We start from the raw sequence: 23205 nt of genomic DNA on the forward strand, positions 1-23205 counted from the left end.
TATTATTTTCCCACCAATTTTCCGATCGTCCCTATGGCAGCTATATGATATAGTCGTCCGATTTTGATAAAATTAAATTCGAAATTCAGAATGAATTAAAAAATGTTATTTCCAAGCGTAGGAGGTTATATGTTAAAAAACACCGAAGCTATAATTTGTTTCATATTATTTTCCCACCGATTTTACGATCGTTCCTATGGCAGCTATATGATATAGTCGTCCGATTTTGATAAAATTTAATTCGAAGTTCAGATCTAATTAAAAAATGGTATTTCCAAGCGTAGGAGGTTATATGTTAAGGAACACCGAAGCTATAATTTGTTTCATATTATTTTCCCACCAATTTTACGATCGTTCCTATGGCAGCTATATGATATAACCTTCCGATTTTGATAACATTTAATTCGAAATTCAAAACTAATTAAAAAATGTTATTTCCAAGGAAAGGAGGTAATAAGTTAAAAAACACCAAAGATATCATTTTTATACCCTTGCAGAGAGTATATTGATTTCAGTCAGAAGTTTGCAACGCAGTGAAGGAGACGTTTCCGACCCCATAAAGTATATATATTCTTGATCAGCATGACTAGACGAGTCGATCTAGCCATGTCCGTCTGTCCGTCCGTTTCTACGCAAACTAGTCTCTCAGTTTTAAAGCTATCGGGGTGAAACTTTCCCAAAAGTCTTATATCTTTTGCAGGTAGTATATAAGTGGGAACCAGCCGGATCGGACAACTATATCTTATAGCTCCCATAGGAATAATCGGAAAAAAAAATGTTAAAAAATTATATCTTTGGTGTTTTTATACCCTTGCAGAGGGTATATTGATTTCAGTCAGAAGTTTGCAACGCAGTGAAGGAGATGTTTCCGACCCCATAAAGTATATATATTCTTGATCAGCATCACTGGACGAGTCGATCTAGCCATGTCCGTCTGTCCGTCTGTCCGTCCGTTTCTACGCAAACTAGTCTCTCAGTTTTAAAGCTATCGGGGTGAAACTTTCCCAAAAGTCTTATATCTTTTGCAGGTAGTATATAAGTGGGAACCAGCCGGATCGGACAACTATATCTTATAGCTCCCATAGGAATAATCGGACAAAAAAATGAAAAAAAATTATATCTTTGGTGTTTTTTAGCATATAAACTCCTAAGCTTGGAAATAACAATTTTTAAATAATTTTGAATTTTGAATTAAATTTTATCGAAATCGGACGACTATATCATATAGCTGCCATAGGAACAATCGGAAAATTTGTGGAAAAATAATATGAAAAAAATTATAGCTTCGGTGTTTTTCAACATATAACCTCCAACGCTTGGAAATAACATTTTTTAATTAGTTCTGAATTTCGAATTTAATTTTATCAAAATCGGACGACTATGTCATATAGCTGCCATAGGAACGATCGGAAAATTGGTAGGAAAATAATATGAAACAAATTATAGCTTCGGTGTTTTGTAACATATAACCTCCTACGCTTGGAAATAACATTTCTTAATTAGTTCTGAATTTCGAATTTAATTTTATCAAAATCGGACGACTATATCATATAGCTGCCATAGGAACGATCGGAAAATTGGTAGGAAAATAATATGAAACAAATTATAGCTTCGGTGTTTTTTGACATATTATCTTATACTATTGGGAACATCATTTTTTGTGTTTTTAAATTTAATAATTATAGCTGCAAGGGTATATAAGCTTCGGCTTGCCGAAGCTAACTTCCTTTCTTGTTTAACATTTTTTTTCCGATTATTCCTATGGGAGCTATAAGATATAGTTGTCCGATCCGGCTGGTTCCGACTTATATACTACCTGCAGAGGATATAAGACTTTTGGAAAATTTTCAGCCCGATAGCTTTAAAACTGAGAGACTAGTTTGCGTAGAAACGGACGGACAGACGGACATGGCTAGATCGACTCGTCTAGTGATGCTGATCAAGAATATATATACTTTATGGGGTCGGAAACGTCTCCTTCACTGCGATAGCTTCGGCAAGCCGAAGCTTATATACCCTTGCACCTATAATTATTAAATTTAAAAACACAAAAAATGATATTCCCAATAGAATAAGATAATATGTCAAAAAACACCGAAGCTATAATTTGTTTCATATTATTTTCCTACCAATTTACCGATCGTTTCTATGGCAGCTATATGATATAGTCGTCCGATTTTGATAAAATTAAATTCGAAATTCAGAACTAATTAAAAAATGTTATTTCCAAGCGTAGGAGTTTATATGTTAAAAAACACCGAAGCTATAGTTTGTTTCATATTATTTTCCTACCAATTTTCCGATCGTTCCTATGGCAGCTATATGATATAGTCGTCCGATTTTGATAAAATTAAATTCGAAATTCAGAACTAATTAAAAAATGTTATTTCCAAGCGTTGGAGGTTATATGTTGAAAAACACCGAAGCTATAATATGTTTCATATTATTTTTCACAAATTTTCCGATCGTTCCTATGGCAGCTATATGATATAGTCGTCCGATTTCGATAAAATTTAATTCAAAATTCAAAACTAATTAAAAAATGTTATTTCCAAGCTTAGGAGGTTATATGTTAAGGAACACCGAAGCTATAATTTGTTTCATATTATTTTCCCACCAATTTTACGATCGTTCCTATGGCAGCTATATGATATAGCCTTCCGATTTTGATAACATTTAATTCGAAATTCAGAACTAATTAAAAAATGTTATTGCCAAGCGTAGGAGGTTATATGTTAAGGAACACCGAAGCTATAATTTGTTTCATATTATTTTCCCACCGATTTTACGATCGTTCCTATGGCAGCTATATGATATAGTCGTCCGATTTTGATAAAATTTAATTCGAAATTCAGATCTAATTAAAAAATGGTATTTCCAAGCGTAGGAGGTTATATGTTAAGGAACACCGAAGCTATAATTTGTTTCATATTATTTTCCCACCAATTTTACGATCGTTCTTATGGCAGCTATATGATATAACCTTCCGATTTTGATAACATTTAATTCGAAATTCAAAACTAATTAAAAAATGTTATTTCCAAGGAAAGGAGGTAATAAGTTAAAAAACACCAAAGATATAATTTTTTAACATTTTTTTTTCCGACTATTCCTATGGGAGCTATAAGATATAGTTGTCCGATCCGGATGGTTCCGACTTATATACTACCTGCAAAAGATATAAGACTTTTGGGAAAGTTTCAGCCGGATAGCTTTAAAACTGGAGACCAGTTTGCGTAGAAACGGACGGACAGACGGACAGACGGACATGGCTAGATCGACTCGTCTAGTGATGCTGATCAAGAATATATATACTTTATGGGGTCGGAAACGTCTCCTTCACTGCGTTGCAAACTTCTGACTGAAATCATTATACCCTCTGCAAGGGTATAAAAAATGTTTTTACTATGGAAAGATAGGGCATTTATAGAAGGATTGCTATAAGTATAAGAAAGATACAGATAATGAGAATAATAAAGATGAACAAGCACAATTGGCTTAAGGGCAAAAAGAAATAGAGAGATCTGGTTTTGCATATATGCTCAATATACTTTTATGCAGGCTTCGAATAAATCAATAACTGGATTAACGGTACCTAATGTTAATCCAGTCAATGCAAAAAAAAAGGAAACAAACTAGGCTTCGTTTTGAACAGGCTAAAAATAAAGATCACATAGATAGTCCATTATTTGTAGTACATTCCGATGTCTGCGGTCCGATAACACCTTCAACAATAAATTAATAGAATTCTATGTTGTTTTTATAGGTCAATATACACATTACTGTGTTATTATTATTTGTTAACTTAGAAGTCAGATGTATTAGCTGCCTTTAGGAATTTTATTTTAAAAATCGAAGCACATTTTAATCTGAAGGTAGTTGATCTGTACATAGATAATGGCTAAGAATATTTATCGAATGAAATGAGAGAAATTTGTGTTGAAAAAGGCATTAGCTACCATGTTACAATTCCACACACACCTCAGCAGAATGGTTTATCCGAAAGAATGATAAGGTCTTTACTGAAAAAGCTCGTACTTTAGTTATAGGAGCCAACCTACAGAAAGGTGAAGCTGTATTAACAGCTACGTATTTAGTAAATATAAGTCCAAGTTATGCACTTAAAGATTTATTAACACCTTATGAAATGTGGCATAACAAAAAGCCAAGTTTAAGATATTTAAAAGTTTTTGGTTCCACAGTATATGTTCATATTAAACTACGAAAAGAAAGTTTGATATAGAGTCATGGAAAGGGGTATGTGGCGTATGAACTCAGTGGGTATAGAGTGTTGGAAAAAAAAATTTTTAACAGCAAGAGATTTTGTTGTTGATGAAACATATATGGTAAAATCTAGAGCTGTGGATGTGGCGGACATGCATCTTAATAATGAAGATGGTGAAAGTATTGTAAGTCAAATATTGATAATGAAAATGTCCTCAATAATAATGAGAAATCAGATCAAGCAGATGAACAGCCTTGGGATATGGTAGAATTTGAGGATGCCGATCCAGAAATGTCTGGTGAAAAGTCTTATGAAAAAGAAGACTTGGAATCGCAGATAAATATTAGAAAAAGCAACCTTGAAAAGTGATTCGAAGTTCCTTTAAGGTTTCTCCAGACTCTTGTGCTATGGACTGCACATTGAAAAGAGTTTTTGGGTGACTGTTCACCTGCAATCGTTTATTTTCGAAACGCTCAGTAAGGTTTTTCAGGCTGAGCGAAAGCCATCATTGGTAAGTGGGGATCTCGAAACAATGGGATGAGCTTCGCCACTTGTTTTTGAATTTAAATGGAACCATTTTTCAACGGACGATAGACTCGGATTGTCTATATATAGCGCCGTGAAAGGTCCCGGAAAGTCGGCCAGCGAAGATTATGATTTCTGTAAAGAATTACGGACTTTAATTTTGTTTCTTTCGAAGGAACATTTATTGTGAGCCCTTGACCAACTGTGCGCTGGAGAAAATGTCGATATACGTATATATGTACACTATAGATTGTACAGTGTAAATATGTGGGGTGCGAATAGCGGAATAACTGAGGGGAAACTGTGAAGACTTCGCTTATGTTTATTATACCCTTGCAGAGGGTATTATGATTTCAGTCAGAAGTTTGAAACGCAGTGAGTAATAAATGTGTCTGCTAAAAATATGTAACGAAGTGTTTTATTTGTGTTTATGGGGAAAACAACAAATATGCCACCCTTATAGTTATAACTAATAACGCACGAATAGGTTATATTAAAATGTATAGCGTTTATTCGGAGCGGCAGACGGACTGAGAATGTGTAAAAAGCTTGGCTCCAAGATCTTCATATAGACATATGCAGGCTTACAAAGTAGTTGCTGAATAGATAAGCGACAGCTTTAGTGGTATAAGAAAGAAGGCGAAAAATAAGCTGAGAGCGCTGCAGGTGCCGTCGTACACCTATGCGCGCATGACTAGGCGCTGGCGATCTGCTCCGAACATACTCCCCCCGTTGGAAGAGGTAAGGTTCCAACTATATCGGAATCGATGGGCAGAACGGCTAGCTTGGCGACGGCTCTCTTGATCAGACCCGTAGCTGTACGGACCATAGCTACTCTGATGAATCCGTCCCCGCCGGGTATGACTTCCTGGATGCACCCAAGCTGCCATCTCAAGGGTGGAACGTTGTCCTCCTTCAGCAAAACTATGCGTCCAACCTTGATGTTAGACGTTTCGACGCGCCACTTGCTCCTCTCTTGAAGTAGGGACAAATACTCGCTGCTCCACCTATTCCAGAAATGTTGCTGCATCTGGGTAACCCGCTGCCATCTGCTGAGGCGGTCTTCGCGGAGATGAGTAATGCCAGGCTCAGGAAACTTAGTGTAGCTGGAACCCTTCAAGAAATGCGCCGGTCTTAGCACCTCAGGGCTTTCAGTATTTTCTGAAATTGGACAGAGTGGACGGGAGTTAAGGATGGCAGAAATCTCATATGCAAGAGTTCTTAATTCATCGATGGCTAAGATGGATGCACCGACGTCTCTGTAGAAGTGAAATTTAGCTGACTTCACAGCGGCCTCCCATAAACCACCGAAGTGCGGGGCACGCGGAGGGATGAACTTCCAATCGATCTCATCAGCTAAACAGACGGATGATATCGATGCTGTGTTCTGCTCGCTCAATAAGAGCTCTTTTAGCTCGGCAAGCTCGCTCTTTGCACCAACAAAGTTTGTAGCATTGTCGCTCCAAATGGTACGCGGACTGCCTCTAAGGCTGATGAATCTCCTCAGCGCTGCGATGAAAGAATCCGTCGTGAGATCCTGGACCACTTCCAAATGAGCAGCCTTCGTGGAAAAACAGACAAAGACGGCGATATAGCACTTGTGGGGTGTCTTATCTCTGGCCTCTGCCTTATGATAGAATGGCCCACAATAGTCCACTCCTGTGGTATGAAAAGCTGGATTAGGCTGCACTCTATTTGCTGGAAGGCTGCCCAAGACGTGCTCCCAAGGAACAGGCTTCATTCGGAAACATCGGACGCATTTGTTGATAACGCTGGCGACGAACTTGCGGCCTCCAATCGGTCGGTACCTTTGCCGTAATGCGGCAAGCAGCGCCTGCGATCCTCCATGCCTATATTTCTCATGATAATAAACGATGATCGCCTTGGTGACTGGATGATCCTTGGGCAACAGTATCGGATGCCTCGTATCGTAGTCCAAGCTTGCGTTCTGAAGCCTTCCACCCACGCGAAGTAACCCATCGGAGCCGAGTATAGGCCTAAGCGAAACCAGCTTGCTTTTCTGTGAAAACGGCTTGCCCTGGCTAAGAGATCCATACTCCTTCGCCAAGTTAACCTGTTGGATGCTCCTCAGAAGAAGTACAGTTCCAGAGTTGATCTCCTCAACCGAAAGTCGACCTTTTAACGGCGCAGATTTGGCTCTGCAATTTGAAATGAATCGATAAATGTATGCAAATACGCGCTGCAACTTATCGAAAGAGTTGAGGAATTTTCAGTTTGATGAACTGTCTATGCAAACGGCCCCAATTAGAGCCACAGAACGGCGCTCTGGAAGATCCTTTACTGAGTCTAGCAGGGACGGCCAATTTGACGAGCTTTGCAGAAGGAATGGAGGCCCGTTAGCCCAAAAGGAATGTTCCAACAATTCTCTTGGGGTACATCCTCGCGATACGACGTCTGCCGGGTTCAAGTTTGTAGGAACGTGATGCCAAGACATGTCTTTCGTCATATCCTGAATTTTCGCGATTCTGTTTGATACGAAAACGTTAAACTCCCTCGGAGGTTGCCGAATCCACGCCAACACAATGGACGAGTCCGACCAGCAATGAATGGTGCAATCGCTTAGCCAATAAAAGCGCTGCGGAAAGTTCTAGTCTTGGAATTGTTAAGGCCTTCAATGGAGCTACCCTTGACTTGGCACAGAGCAGATGGACACGCTCCATAAGCTGTCATGCTAGCATCGCAGAATCCATGCAACTTAACGGAAGCCCTTGGTTGCAGTACGAATCGTGGGAATTTTAAGTTCTGTACGACCGATAACTGTGAGGTCAACTCCCCCCATGACGATAGAATAGGCTCTGGCAGTGCATCATCCCAATCCACGTTAGCACTCCATAGAGATTGCAGAAAAATCTTAGATTTTGTGATAATAGGAGTTATTAAACCGAGTGGATCATAGAATTTGGCAATCGTTGACAATGCAACCCGCTAAGTGGGTCGTTGATTGGTTGGCAGTTGAGAAAAATTAAATAGGAGCTGATCAGAAGATGGATCCCAGACTAGTCCCAATGCCTTGGCGACATCCGATCCATCGTGAAATTTGATTAACTGCTCCTTGTCGGATTCAGACTCTCCGTCCAGGGCTGCTCACTCATTCGAACACCATTTGCGAATTGGAAAGTGGCCTCGTGACAGTAGTTCCTTCACCTGACGACGAAATTCTCTCACCTCCTCAACCGAGTTCCCAACAGATATTAAGTCATCCACATAGAAATCTCTACGAACAATTTTTGCTCCAGTAGGAAATGATTCCTCCTCATCGTAAGAGAGTTGATGCATGGCCCTTATAGCCAAGAAGGCAGCCGGCTTGGTTCCATAAGTCACCGTGTTCAATTTAAAAACACTCAACTCTTCCGTGGAGCTCTCTCTCCAAACGATGCACTGCAAGAAATCATCCGGGTACGAAACACGCACGCAACGGTACATCTTGCAGATATCTCCACAAAGGGCAACTTTAAGAAATCGAAAGCGAAGCAGTATATTAACGATTTTTTGTTGAATTGTTGGTCCTGCCAGAAGTAAGTCGTTCAGAGAGCTACCAGAAGTTGATTTAGCAGATCCATCAAAAACGACACGAAGCTTCGTACTCGTGCTCTCCTGCTTATGTACGCAATGGTGGGGCAAAAAGAATTGTGTTTCTGGCGGTTGCTTAGTTACAAGAGACATGTGACCTAGATCGATATACTCCCTCAAAAATGCTGAATACTGAGCTTTCAGGGCTGGGTTTCTATCCAGTTTAGCTTCCAAACTCTTGAAACGACGACGAGCCAAGCAATAAGAATCACCTAAAGATTCGAATCCGGAATTGGACAAGAGACGAACAGAGTATTGGCCGTTTCCAAGTCTAATGCAATTTTCAGTAAAAAGTTGCTCACATCGCAAGTCTTCCGGCAATAAAGATGGCTTAGACGAAGTGAAGTCCTCAATTTCCCAAAATCGTTTTACTATGGCGGAAAGTGTGTCACCGGAATGATCAGCTGGGTCCTTGATGCTGGCTTGTAAACCCGATTTATGAGTTGGCATGTTCGATGATAACCCTCCAGAGACTATCCAACCAAGCTTGGTGTTCTGAAGAGTTGGCAAAGTCCTATCCAAATGAATTGGTCCCAAAGAAATTATTTCGAAAAACAACCCAGCGCCGAGTAAAAGGTCAATTCGTTGGGATTAATTGAAATATCGACAGTCTTATCAGAGATCATGGAAGATTCTCCTATCCCAGAAATCGACGTTTGCGATCTTCTATGATTCAAGTTTAGTTGGCTAGCTAAGCGAGAGGTTATGAAGTTTAGCTGGGAGGCCGAATCTAAAATTGCTCGGCAAGGCATAAATGCCCCAATTCTATTTCTTACGTAGATAATAGCAGTTGGAAGCAACACGTAGTCGATCGGCAAAATATTTAAGGTTTTGGGTGGAGGGCTTGGTAAATGATGATCAGGATGCGATGATGTATGCGAACATGATACTAATGCTGATGAAGTAGATGGTAATGGCTGAGAGCTCGAGGATGGATCGCATGATGGAGATGAAAATGAGGTTGATGTTGCGGATGGGTCATGGTTCATGTGTAATAATGAATGGTGCTTCATGCGACAATACTTGCAGTGAGTCGACTTGCATTGCTGCAAACTATGCCCCTTGCGCAAACAGTTGAGGCAAAGGTGCAACTTCTTTGCTTCTCTATGTCGAAGATTCGGACTCAAATTTAAAAATCGAGAACACTTTGGCAAATAATGATCCCGTGCATCGCAAAATAAGCATGTCAAATGATTTGTTAGTAGCAGAAGCAATAAGTGTATTTTGGTTATATTTGTGCAAGTTTTTTCCCACCTGCTGGCCTGGTGTTTGAGTTACCAAGGCTTGATCCAAGTTTTCCATCATCCTGCGCCTCTTTTCCAAAAACGACTCCATAGCATCCCAGGTAGACAGCTCAGTGATTGACAAATCCTCTTCCCATTTTTCCCGCGTCCTCTGATCCAGTTTCCGAGTGACAATGTGAATTAAAAGTCCATCCAAAATTTGTTGCGTATTGGCCAGAGTTCGAATTGCTCGCAGATTCGAATTCATGCAATCGCTTAGCTCCCGAAGACCCTTCGAAGATCCCTTCTCGGCACCCTTTAAACCGAATATTGCCTGAACATGTGCCTGAAAGTGTACAACTTTATTATCAAATCGATTAACCAGCAAATTCATAGCCTTTTTAAAGTTAGCATTCGAGGGTTCGAGCGAGCGTATGGTTTCCAGAGCCACGCCGCCCAAACTCGAACGCAAATATTGTAATTTTTCAATGTCGCATAGCTCATCATCATTTCCGATGACCGTAGTGAAAGTCGCAAGAAAATCCGGCCACTCAGAGTAGGATCCATGAAAACGAGCAATTTCCAAATTTGGCAACCGAGGCTTCCTAAATCGAAAAGAAAGATCCGCATTATTAGTGATGTCAATAGATGTTAAATTTTTTTTTTTTTTTTTATCTTGGACGTTGATGCACTAAACAAGTGGCCCTACGACACCAAGCAAAGCTTGTTACGCGCGGAGCCCATCACCGTTTTGGGCGAGTAAACATAATCGCGGACAAAGAAAAATACAATGTAACAATAGACAATTAAAAATACAGGTCAATATACGAATAGACAAAATACAGCAAGTAAAACTAATTAGTTACTAGGGAGGATAGTATTATTGATTTAAAGATAGGAAGTGAGTCAGTAGTAGATATTAGATGATATAGTCTATTATAATCATTGCAAAGTACTCTAAAAGGTTCATGCATTGCGTAATTAGAGATACAGTGATTTAATACTAAAGAAATATAGTTTCTAGTGAATCTATTTGGCACATTAAAATGCAGGCGACCCAGTAACTCGGGACTCTCTACATCACCATGAATAAGATTTCTAATAAACGTAATACCAAGCATAGTTCTACGGTTAGCTAACGATGGTAAGTTAATTAGAAGTAGTCTACTAGAGTAGGATGGTAGTATTAGGCTTGTATCCCAGTTAAGTCTCCGTAAGGCAAATATTAAGAAGTTTTTTTGCACAGACTCAATCCGGTCTATATGCACCCCATATTGGGGACTCCAAACAGGAGCGCAGTACTCAAGAATTGGTCGGACTAATGAAATAAACAAGGTCTTTGTGACATAGGGATCATCGAATTCCTTCGACCACCTTTTGATAAATGCAAGCACGCCCATGGCTTTATTTACCATAGTACACTCATAGAAATTTTACTGTAAAATCGCCCTAAAAACAAGGAAAATCGCCCTAAAACGGGGGTCAATGGCGACTGGGTAACGAAATAAGGGCAAATTTTTCTAAAAATAGGCATGTATTGATCTTACATTTAGGGCGATTTTTCTTAGATCTAGGGTTAATTTTCTTAAGTCTAGGACTATTTTTTAGTTTTCAAAGGTAAATACCCTTAACATATGAACAAATATTTTAAGCATCAAGGGGGGTATTTCTTGAAATTATGGTGAAGCGCCGTAAAAACAAGAGCAAGTGCCCTAAATATTAAAGCTAATTTGTATAAAAAAAATCGTGCTTGGACATGTTTGCTGGTTCTCGGGCAAACATTATCTGCGGTACTTTTTCCAGGAATTTTTTAGTATTATTTGACTTAGTGTCCTTTTTTAACTATAATTTGAGAGGTTGGGAAAAGGGCAAGGTTATTTGTTATTTGGCCGCTCCACGCTTGTTGGTAAACTGCTAATTAGAGTCATATGAACTGAAAAGTAGTCATTAAACACAATCAGGGAAATAACATTAATATAAAACAACTTACTTCTTGAGAAAAATCTTCGTGGTCGCAGCGAGAATCGAACTCACGACCGCTGGGTTCGCAGTCGAGAGCACTAGCGCTGCACCAAAGACGCATCGCGCTAGGCGACGCGCAAAAAGGGTGCATATCTCAATTTGTTCTTAGAATCAATTCTCTATTTAATTCTAAGAAATATTCACACTAACGACAACAAACTTTGTTTTATTTTACCCAATTATACTAAATACATTAAAAAATTATTATTTTAAAGTAATATAATTTTTTTTTATATTTTATTTTGACGTTTTCTAAAATTTGTTTTGCCTCTGCACACAAAATTGTTTAAGAATTCAATTCTAAAAACTTGCACAAAAAAGAAAAATAAATGTTGACTCTTTGTGGGCTCGAACTCACGCCATTTAGATGAGAAATGATGAAAGTTGAACGCATTAGACCGCTAGGCCACCGATTTTCAAATTTCAAGGGCGATTTTCTAGTTTTAAGGGCGATTTTGGATGATTTTTTGTTCTACGAAATAAGGCGATTTGCCATAAATATGAGAAAATATTTAAAGCATATGCTCGGAAAAATTCGCCCTAAATAATAGAAATTTTAGAAAACTTAACCCTAAAACATATTTTCTATGGCGATTTTTCCTATATTTAGGGCGATTTTTCTTAATGTTAGGGCGATTTCATGTTTAGGGCGATTTTTCTAGTATTTAGAAAAATAATTTTATGAGTGTAGTAATGTGATCGAAAAATTTAAGTCTAGGATCCATATAGACTCCAAGGTCGTCAGCATGCGTTATCCTATCTAACGCACAACCACTCAAAGTATACGTTGAGTAGTGGGGGCTGACACGAAAAAAGGTCATTAGATTACACTTAGAACCATTTAAATTCAATTCATTATCCATGCACCATGTTTGAAATGCATTTAGATCCGATTGTAAAGCTAAACTTTGTGCGGGGTCATTATATTGCAGGCACAACTTAGCGTACATAAGAACCCGTGACTTCGTTAAGACTAATGGAAGGTCATTTATAAATAATGTAAACAGGAGCGGACCAAGATGACTTCCTTGTGGTACACCGGACGTAACTCGGATTAGGGATGACAAAGAGTTTTTAAAAATGACCCTTTGAGTCCTGTCATTCAAATAACTTAAAATCCACCTAAGAAGATCACCTGGAAACCCTAAAAGGTCCAATTTCCGGACTAAAATCGGGTGATTTACAGAATCAAACGCCTTACTAAAATCAGTGTAGACCACATCAGTCTTACGATTCTTTCTAAAACCACCTATAACAAATGAAGTAAACTCCAAAAGGTTGGTTGTCGTTAACCTACGTTTTATAAATCCGTGTGACAAGATATTGTATTCTGATAAGAAAGCTGAGGAAAAGAATCTAGTTTTTTGAGATAGATGAGGATGTAGATGTGGATGGCTCTTTAAAGAGATTTCCAACTTCCTTTGAACGAATTTTCTTTTTTAGCTTCGTACTCTTTAACAAAAATGCCAACAGGCCAAAAATTGGCTGAGCACATAGTTGCAAAATGAGCACAGGGAACATCGATCTTAAAAGATGATACTTCCCTAGCATATGGAAAATTAAATCGTTCAACCTTTAGATCATCAAACTGAACTTTGTTACGGATATAGGCCGTAATGTCCAGGGATGAAAGGTCAGGATTTAGCCGAGAAACAAAAATTTGTTTCCGCTGCGGTACACAGGTGACTGTTTAAGGTACCACTCATGTGACAGGTTTTGGTACTACGGCATTTACGGCTGCACTACCAGTTTCAGTCGGTACTCCGGACGTTAAGTCAACATGCGGCGTTGGAATTATTATTGTATTGTTTATAGCAGATTTTTCGGGCGTCTCATGCGGCAAAATCTCGCGTCCTTTGCATTCGGAAACCGAATCTTTTTTAGCTTTCGATCTCAGTACCATTTGTGCGGCGGCTGAGATCGACTGCTGTGCTGCAGACCCCGGATCGCCAGAGAGAGTTACACTAGCGGCTACCGTGGGTTGTCTATCGACCGCGATCTTTTTACGCTTAGGAGAATCGGGCTCAGATAGCATAAGGCTAGTGAGCTGCGACTCAAGCGCCACAAGCAGATCCGTATTTCTACGGCTGTTCCGGATTAATTCCGTAACAGGGCTTTTTGTAAGCCGCCTTATAGAGAGTGCCTGGGTTTCATAAGCAATGCATTCATCACAATAGTAGCGCAAGCCACTTCTCATGTCGATTGCATCGCGTACCAGGCCCGAATATCCAAGGCATTTTGCATGAAAAATATTCTCACACGAATGGCCCGGAATGCTCTGTTGTCCAGCCGAAATTAACGACTTGCATTTCTTTAAATTGCAGACAGCCATTATCGCGATATTCCGAACCACAGTGCCAAGAGAATAAAGCTACGCAAGTAAAAGAGAGAGTTAGAGAGCGGGAGAGAATGAGCGGGAGTAAGTAAGCTGGGGGAGCGTAAGTTTTAGATGTTCCAAAAACAAAGTTATAAGCGGGAGTGCGGGAGAGCGGGTAACTACCGTTTAGACACTTACCGCTCCAAACAGCGTTTGGAAGAAAAGAAGAAGGCAATTAGAAAAAAACAATATCAACAAACACTGCAGAGATTAGACGTGCAAACTAATTTTGTTAATTTAAACACAAAACAATCACTATGCACTCGCAAAGCGAACGGATGTTGTTAGGGACATAAAAAGTTATATAGACGTATGAAAATATGAATTATACCCCGATGGTTTATGGACAAAAAGAACAAAAATTCGGAGCGCAGACAAAAACACGGCCGTTCACTGAAAGAGTAAGTTCAATGTCAATAGATGTTGAATTTGCAGCGGTTGAAGCCGGCAATTGTGACTTGCGATGAGCCGCCAAGCCTCGGCTTAGTTTCGCCGTCACATCCATGAAAACCTCAGCAAATTCGGTCGCTCGAAATCTCTGCAAAATTCAGTCTTTCCAACGATGTCTGCGCAGAATCAATTGCCTGGTTTAAGGAATTGATCCATTCCATTCGCGCCATCAAATCAGCTTCGTCAAACTGATTAACCGACTCAGCGTTTAAATAGCATTTCATCGAGCTCATTTGCCGCAAAATAGATTGGGCTTTGACTCGGTAGTAGTCGACGTCACTTGTGGATTCATTTTGAGCCCGAACCGAGTTTTCCGTATCAGACATTTTTCAATCACGAGAAAGAAAAAAAAATGAAATAAAATAAAATGTCCGACCGCGTTAGAGGCACAAAACACCGTATACCTTTTACCGCGAAAATGTAAGGGTTAGCAAGCGTCGCCGAGATGCAACGGAACCTTTAACTTGGTTGTTGTTGTTCTTGCCGATAAATTGCCTGCCTAGCAACAGCGGATTATGTAACTGGCAAACGAATGTATGTATGGCTATATGTACATATATATATGTAATATGCGCTATTACCAAAGATTAAATGCGATTCACTTTGTTAAGAATTATTTGCACAACACAGTTTTGGTGATTTTTCACAGCGCAAAATGTACAAAAAATCCAACGGCCGGCTGTGCACCTTTATATGCACATATGTATGTATGTTCGTATGTTTGTGACCGAATGCACGATAACGACAGTGAAACAAAGCGTTTGTTCAAACTATATTAAACAATCGCGAAACCGAGTTGCAGACTCCGATTAAAACTGCTATCACGTCGGGGTCACCAAATGTTTATGGGGAAAACAACAAATATGCCACCCTTATAGTTATAACTAATAACGCACGAATAGGTTATATTAAAATGTATAGCGTTTATTCGGAGCGGCAGACGGACTGAGAATGTGTAAAAAGCTTGGCTCCAAGATCTTCATATAGACATATGCAGGCTTACAAAGTAGTTGCTGAATAGATAAGCGACAGCTTTAGTGGTATAAGAAAGAAGGCGAAAGATAAGTAGAGAGCGCTGCAGGTGCCGTCGTACACCTATGCGCGCATGACTAGGCGCTGGCGATCTGCTCCGAACAATTTGTTTTAACTGGAAACTACTGGCAATAGACAAAGCGTGAAGTCAAAACAATAGAAGGATGCCTAAAGGAGAAATCTCTGTGTTCCAGTCTGCGGATTAATCTGGAATCTAAAGATTTTCTACAAATGCCTTGCGATTTTCATCCTGCAACTTTAAAATATTCTCTTTAGCTTCCGTTCTAATCCTATCCATCTCTTCCTGCAACTTGCGTAAGAAATTCTCCTCTATCAGCTTATCTTAATCCCTATCACACTTAGTCCTCATATCCACACCAGTGAGAATCTTGAATGGAGCTATCTTGATACTTTTGGGGGGAGAGGAATTGATAAGCTGTTGAACCCTGCCTACCAAGGCAGTACCAAGCCTTCGGGTTTTCGGCACAAAGCTTTGTCAATATAGTGATTACAATCCTGTTGATACGCTCTCATTGACCGTTGGCACCTGAATGCGGTTCCACGATCCGTTATTATACGACTCGGAATACCGAAAACCTTAGACTGCCTTACTAATCTATCCACAACTTCGTCAGCGCCAGTACTTTTAGTAGAGTAAGGTCACACTAATTTAGAGAAAGCGTCGACCACGATAGTTTGAGCCTTCTTTTCTAAATCTGGGATGTAATAATCGAGCTTCGCCAAGTCTACTGACCCGTCAGAGCGTACTGAATTTTCCTCCAGGTCGATATTATTTACTTCAAAATAGGAGATGAGTCTTTCCTGCTTTGACTCTTGTATTTTGCAATCTTCATTCTTTTAGTTTTTCTTTAGCGTCTCTGCAACAGAAAATCGCGTGATCTCTTCAACATATATATGTATTTTCAAGCTTACATAGCTAACTTGTAATTTTTTTGATTAGCCAAACAAATCTTTTCTAAATACTTTTCTCTTATTCTAATAAATAAGAACAATTTAAATGGGAATTAAATAGTGCTAACCTTGGTGCTAAATGGTTTATCTTGACTTCAAATTCGTGTTTTTAATTAAATATAATGTGTGCTAAACTTATATTTTTGAATCGCATGTTTTCCCTCGTCTCTTGTTGCTTATCTCTGATAAATGCCACTGCTTGAATTCGTCTCTGGTACTTCGTTGCAATTAAAACTGCCACCGTCACAAGCTCCTCCAAGCTTATGCTTGTCCAATTGCTCCTCCTAGTCATGTTGTCGCTTCAGCCATTATCCCTGCAAGCAAAAGTGCGATATTTCTATCGCCTGTCGTCCAGAAGTCACTTCTTAGTAACTTCTTCGTGATAGAAGCGCGATAGAACACATTTTACAAAAACAAAATATACATATATCGCGTAGAAGTAACTTCCAAGTCACTTCTGGACGATAGAAAGGCGATAGTATACATTTTACAAAAACAAAAAGGGTCGGGATCGCGAAGAAGTAACTTCTGATAGTACGCGATAGTACGGACTTTCCAAAAACAAAATATACATGTATCGCGAAGAAGTAACTTCTGAGTCACTTCTGGACGATAGAAATACGATAGTACACATTTTACAAAAACAAAAAGGGTCGGGAGCGAAGAAGTAACTTCTGAGACACTTCTGCGCGATAGAAAGACGATAGTAGTGAGTAAAACACGCGATAAAAAGAGGTCGCGGTAATTTTCCGTTACCCCTTTTTTTCTGAAAATTTTTTGTTCAATTGCGAAACATATTTAAATGTCCCCCCAACACAGCGTGCGAAATTACGTGCTTATCGTGAGCTGTACGATTATTTAAACCTTTTTACGGACAAGCTAGCTGTGGACATTACTTGGCGTGTAACTGCGGAGAAACCCAGCATCCAACGATTCTCAACATATTTCATTGTAAAAGGTAATGTATTTTACTTTATTTTTACTTTGACTGAACAAAAAACAATTTTTATTTCTGTTTCTTTTAGAAATGGTTATTAATAAATTTCCTATGTCGACGGAGCTCGACCTAAATAACATTGTTCAGCAAAATTTCCTACATTTCCTACCGTGTATACAAGCGGACAAAGCACGTATACAAAAAATAAATGCAAAATATTAAAAGTAAAAAAAAATATGTTCTTATTCAAGATTTTCCAATTGGGAGAGACTCTTCTAGGTATCTTCTACAAGCATATGTAAAGTCACTTTTGAGTGACTTCCATAAGTGACTACGGCGACACTTCCAGAAGTTACTTTGGCGATATCGCATTCGGATCGCGGAAGAGACTCCCGTCGGGAAGAAATGTTTCCCTTCGCGGGCGACCTTATTTCCTCCTCCCTATAGAAGCCGGCGCATCCTCTATATTCGCTCCATCACCAGCTGCCAAGTAGCTGGTGAGGGAGGAGTCCTCAATGGAGAGCTCGTCGGAGATCGAGCGATGTCCCATGTTCCTTCCTACTGGGATTCTCTAGTGGATCTCCTCTAACGATTCAACTATTCTGCGGACTTACCCCGTTGTGGTTTTGTTTCCTGTCGGTCAAGTCCCACAATAATGGGCAACAGCTTGGATTAGGCGTCTTTTTTCATCTGCACTGACCTCCTTTAGTCGTTTTGGGTGTTTTTCATCCATTTTTATACCCGTTACTCGTAGAGTAAAAGGGTATACTAGATTCGTCGGAAAGTATGTAACAGGCAGAAGGAAGCGTTTCCGACTCCATAAAGTATATATATTCTTGATCAGGATCACTAGCCGAGTCGATCTAGCCATGTCCGTCTGTCCGTCTGTCCGTCTGTCCGTATGAACGCTGAGATCTCGGAAACTATAAGAGCTACAATACTGGGATTTGGCATGCAGATTCCTGAGATTCCTGCGCAGCGCAAGTTTATTTCAAAAGGGTGCCACGCCCACTCTAACGCCCACAAACCGCCCAAAACTGTGGATCCTACAGTTTTGATGCTAGAACTGAATTTTAGCTGAAATGTATTGTTCTCATCAATACCTACCGATTGACCCAAAAAAAAGTTTGCCACGCCCACTATAACGCCCACAAACCGCCCACAAACTTCAAAAAATCGTAAATATGAACGCGGATATCTCGGAAAATATCAAAGATAGAGAAACGGGATTTCACATTTAGATTCCGTAGGCTTGAGCGCAGCGCAAGTTTGTTACGCGAATATGCTTCGCCCACTCTAACGCCCACAAATCGCCCAAATCTGTGGCGCCCACAATTTTTATGCTAGATAAAAAATGTTAACTGAAATTTATTGGTCTCGTCAATACCTATCGATTGATCTAAAAAAAGTTTGCCACGCCCACTCTAACGCCCACAAGCCGCCCAAGCCTGTGGCGCCCACAATTTTCGTGCTAGATAAAAAATTTAAAATTTATTGGTCTCGTCAATACCTATCGATTGATTTAAAAAAACTTTGCCACGCCCACTCTAACGCCCACAACTCTTAAATCTGTCTACCGCCGGTAGGTGGCGCATTTGCTGCTTGCATATCTCCATTTTCCTTAGGTCCCCTTAACTGAGTAACGGGTATCTGATAGTCGAGGTACTCGACTATAGCGTTCTTCCTTGTTATTTTTAAATTCCCCACCGCCTCTGCACGAACACCGCCAAAGATTAAATTTCTTATTCTTTGGGCCGCGGCTAACGGCGTTCATCGAAAATTCACTCGCGAAATCTGGTATTTTTTCTGGTATTTCCTTAGCTCATCTGAGTACCGCGCTGAAAAACAGACCCGACGAAAAGCTTTAGCCGCCTGTTTGCCTCTCGCTCACTCCTATGGTTAGCTCGCGGTTTTCGTCGATGTGAGTACTAGGCTTCACTCCTTTGTACTGTAAACGCCAACTCTTCTGAAATACTTTAAGCGTGCACAAATCTGCGAAACAAAATTCACATAAAAGTGCCATCTAACATAACAAAAACATTTTTTTCAAATTCTGCCTACGAGCAAAAGTTAATTTTAGTGAGCATAATCATGGATAACATCGGTGCAGACGACCACTCAGTGAAAAGTGGCAACAAGGCAACACCCGCAGCGCGGTTGAATGGAGTGCCTCTCGAAGCCCGTGGAGATTGCCTAGTGCTGGATCCCAAGGACATGTCCGACAATGAAACTGGACAAGAAGAAAGATTAAATACAGCCACAGACGATGGAACCGGACGAGGCCGGGGCTACGTCGCTAGGTGCCCAAAACAACGAGGAAACTGCAAGCAACATGTGCGTTCCAAAAATTTCTTTGCATTTGGAATCTCTGAAGCGTCACTTGGAACTGGTCCAATCGGAAAATTAGTTTCTCAAATTGTTAAAATAAACAAATGTTAAAAATAAATAAGGCCCCTATTCTGGCTTTGTACAATCCAACAGACCCGACTGAGCTACACTGCGATGCTAGCGCCCTAGGTTTTGGTTAAATTTTAATGCAGTAAAAGGAAGTTTCCTACGGTACTTAATTTTTCTAAACAAACGACAGATGTGGAGGCGAAATACCATAGTTTGAAACTAGAATATACTAGAAACGCTCGCTGTAGCTTACTCACTGCAACGCTTTTGAATCTACCTTCAAGGAATAGAGTTCAAAATAGTTCGAGATTGTAGTGCTGTAACCCTTGCATTAAATAAAAAGAATTTTTTCTTCAAGACTATGAATACATAGAACATAGAGCTGGCCACCGTATGCGGCAAGTCGATGCACTTAACAGAAACACACACATACTTACAATCGATTCCAAATCTTTTCGGAAAAACTTAGTTATATGTCAAATTAAAAGTATCGCTGAGAAACTACAAGAAGCGTTAGACAGATTAAAGAGTTGTGGGCGTTAGAGTGGGCGTGGCAAACATTTTTGGGTCAATCGATAGGTATTGATGAGCATAATACATTTCAGTTAGAATTTTTATACTAGCATCAAAACTGTAGGAGCCACAGTTTTAGACGGCTTGTGGGCGCTAGAGTGGGCGTGGCACTCTGCTGAAACAAACTTGCGCTGCGCAAGAGCCTTCGGAATCTGCATGCCAAATCGTTCACACGGAGAGACGGACATGGCTAGATCGACTCAGCTAGTGATCCTGATCTAGAAACGTTTCGGGAAAGCTTCCTTCTGCCGACGAATCTAGTATACCCTTTTATTCTACGAGTAAGGGGTATAAAATCAACGCATACAGACAAAACAAGGAAGAACGCAATAGTCGAGTACCTCGACTATCAGATACCAGTTACTCAGCTAAAGGGACCAAAGGCAAATGGAGATATGCAAGCAACAAAGCGAGATTGAAATGCTCCACCTACCCGTGCTCTCAATATATGGTTATGTAGGCGGTATACAAACTTAAGCGTTATGGGCGTTAGAGTGGGCTAATTTATTTTTAGATCAATCGCTAGGTATTGACGAGACTAATACATTTCAGCTAAAATTTTTTATCTAGCATGAAAATTGTGGGCGACGCAGGTTTGGGCGGCTTGTGGGCGTTAGAGTGGGCGTCGCATATTCGCGTAACAAACTTGCGCTGCGTACAAGGCTACGGAATCTAAATCCCAATTCTCTATCCTTGATAGTTTCCGAGATAACCGCGATCATATTTACGATTTTTTGAAGTTTGTGGGCGGCTTGTGGGCGTTAAAGTGGGCGTAGCCAACTTTTTTTGGTCAATCGATAGCTGTTGATAAGAACAATTCATTTCAGTTAAAAGATTTATTCTAGCATTAAAACTGTAAGAGACACAGTTTTGGGCGGCTTGAGGGCGTTACATTGGACTTGGCAACTTGCGAAAACAAACTTGCACTGCGCAAGAAGCTCAGGAATCTGCGTGCCAAATCCCAATAGCCTAGCGATTTCAGCGTTCAGACGGACATGGCTAGATCGACTCGGCTAGTGATCCTGATCAAGAATATATATACTTTATGGGGTCGGAAATGCTTCCTTCTGCCTGTTGCATACTTTCCGACGAATCTAGTATACCCTATTACTCTACGAGTAAAGGGTATACAAATCAAGAAGAAAAGTGATGTAAGCAGAAGAAGAGTGGAACATGAAAAAATCTATTTTTTCCAGCCGACCGCCGCTAAAGATATTTCGCCGCCGGATCGCCTGTATGTTTTTAACATTGAACAAATATATTTTTTCTCCCTTTTGTGCCTTGGAACATCCGTGGCGTAACTGCTCAATGCCAGCCAAAGTCATACATTCAGACATACATAGCTCTTCTTTTGTTTTCACATTGCCCTTGTTCTTGGACTGAGCTTTTTTGTCAGTTACATAACGGCGATCAAATAAAATGTATAAACTGGCTGCTAAAAAATATAAATCAAAATGCGATTTATTAATACACCCACCACGACCTCGCCTTAAATAAAATCATCCCCTTTTCTCTTGTCCGATTATTTAGTACATATATACGTATATTAAATTATTTTTTTTTTAAATTAATATCTAATGAATTCAATCAGAAAGAAAGGAAAGACAGGGAGAAAAATTATATCGAAGTAAACAGTGTTATTCATGAATTGTTTTTATACCCGTTACTCGTAGAGTAAAAGGGTATACTAGATTCGTCGGAAAGTATGTAACAGGCAGAAGGAAGCGTTTCCGACCCCATAAAGTATATATATTCTTGATCAGGATTACTAGCCGATTCGATCTAGCCATGTCCGTCTGTCTGTCTGTCCGTCTGTCCGTATGAACGCAGAGATCTCGGAAACTATAAGTGCTACAATACTGGGATTAGGCATGCAGATTCCTGAGATTCCTGCGCAGCGCAAGTTTGCTTCAGCAGAGTGCCACGCCCACTCTAACGCCCACGAACCGCCCAAAACTTTGGCTCCTACAGTTTTGATGCTAGAATAAAAATTTTAACTGAAATGTATTGTTCTCATCAATACCGATCGATTGACCCAAAAAAAAGTTTGCCACGCCCACAAACCGCCCACAAACTTCAAATAATCGTAAATATGATCGCGGTTATCTCGGAAACTATCAAGGATAGAGAATTGGGACTTAGATTCCGTAGCCTTGTACGCAGCGTTTCCGACCCCATAAAGTATATATAATCTAGCCGAGTCAATCCAGCCATGTCCGTGTGTCCGTCCTTCCGGATGAACGCTGAGATCTCGGACACTATAAGGGCTAGGCTATTGGGATTTGGCATGCAGATTTAAGAGATTTCTTCTTGCGCAGCGCAAGTATGTTTCAGCAGGGGGCCACGCCCACTCTAAAGCCCACAAGCCCCCCAAAACTGTGACTCCTCCTGTTTTAATGCTAGAAAAAACAAATTTTAACTGAAATGTATTGTTCTCATCAATACCGATCGATTGACCCAAAAAAAAGTTTGCCACGCCCACAAACCGCCCACAAACTTCAAATAATCGTAAATATGATCGCGGTTATCTCGGAAACTATCAAGGATAGAGAATTGGGACTTAGATTCCGTAGCCTTGTACGAAGCGTTTCCGACCCCATAAAGTATATATAATCTAGCCGAGTCAATCCAGCCATGTCCGTGTGTCCGTCCTTCCGGATGAACGCTGAGATCTCGGACACTATAAGGGCTAGGCTATTGGGATTTGGCATGCAGATTTAAGAGATTTCTTCTTGCGCAGCGCAAGTATGTTTCAGCAGGGGGCCACGCCCACTCTAAAGCCCACAAGCCCCCCAAAACTGTGACTCCTCCTGTTTTAATGCTAGAAAAAACAAATTTTAACTGAAATGTATTGTTATCATCAATACCTATCGATTGACCC

Source organism: Drosophila subpulchrella, chromosome X, assembly GCF_014743375.2.
Source record: "Drosophila subpulchrella strain 33 F10 #4 breed RU33 chromosome X, RU_Dsub_v1.1 Primary Assembly, whole genome shotgun sequence".
Classification (NCBI taxonomy): Eukaryota; Metazoa; Arthropoda; class Insecta; order Diptera; family Drosophilidae; genus Drosophila; species Drosophila subpulchrella.